General features: G+C 35.0%; 1 non-coding gene across 1 annotated transcript; it reads right to left on the bottom strand.

Annotated features, from left to right (window-relative positions):
• Positions 1-295: 295 nt before the first annotated feature.
• LOC116572565 lies at positions 296-427 on the bottom strand. Its single transcript, XR_004278414.1, has one exon. It is a non-coding gene; the product is annotated as a small nucleolar RNA SNORA44 (small nucleolar RNA).
• Between the last annotated feature and the right edge of the window lie 682 nt (positions 428-1,109).

The following is a 1,109-nucleotide window of genomic DNA, read 5'->3' on the forward strand; positions in this document are numbered from 1 at the left end:
AGGGAAATAAAGAGAATAAGGATATGAAAGGGCCAGAGACGATATCCTGACACAAGTTCCATTTATAAAAAAATTCATCCAGGAAATGAAAAAAAAAAAAAAGTATCAGACAGACGCAAGGCAATTCATGACTAAGTCATCTATCCATTTAAGGGAGGATAATGTGAGTAAAATAGAATTTTGTTTTATTGATTGATTGCTCTAAACCAAAAATTTGCTCTAATACACCCATCTACTTGTAAGTTTATGGAAATAGCTGAACTCAGGTAGATGGGTTCCAGCCCACGTCCTGAGCTCTTCTAGGCAAGGTGAGTGGCAGTTGAGAAGAATTATGCTCACTTGTGCTATCAAAGTCTCTCCAGGCTGCTCTCACATGTGGTTGGAGATCCCATGGCCATGATGGGCCACAGACCTTGGAAACACACTGAATAGTTTTATTTCTAAGATTAAAGAGTGTTCTCTGTCAGGTGAGGTTTAGAATTTTAAGGAACTTCAGACTTAATTTATATATTATTTTTAAAGTGATAAATAAGGATGGGGCTGTTTTATGAAAGTAACCTAATACTTTAGAGTACCTTGTAAAGTCACGCAGCTGAAGTTTAGCTACCTTACATTCTAGTCTGCAAATACAAGGGAAAGTTAAAGTCTAAGTGTGGAAGAAAATGATTTTTTAAAAATGAAGTTTGGATAGTAATTTACCTGTGCTAATCCTCTCTTTCTCTTTAAAGCCATGAATCTGCTCATTATATTTTTCAGTTGGAAATGAAAATCATTTCTCTTCTTGCTCTCATATTTATTTACTTTTCAATGTTAAGACAATACAACCTTCAAAATGTCAAGCTGTACAAAGAAATATTGCACCAAAGTAAGTTAGAAAGTATGTATGAGATACTAAAACATCTGGATAAAAAAAAAAAAGAAACATTAAATCAACTGTCAGGCAACTGTTTTATGTCTCCAATGTTAAATACCTGATTTTGGGGGGGAAACATCTGAATGTTTCTTGGCATGCTGAAAAAACTTGCCAGTGGTGGAAGGATCTTTAATGTTGTAGCTGAATGCATCAGGATGACTTTTGTGTAGAATCATGCCTGAAGGACAATGATTGC

This window comes from Mustela erminea, chromosome 13 (assembly GCF_009829155.1).
Source record: "Mustela erminea isolate mMusErm1 chromosome 13, mMusErm1.Pri, whole genome shotgun sequence".
Taxonomy (NCBI): domain Eukaryota; kingdom Metazoa; phylum Chordata; class Mammalia; order Carnivora; family Mustelidae; genus Mustela; species Mustela erminea.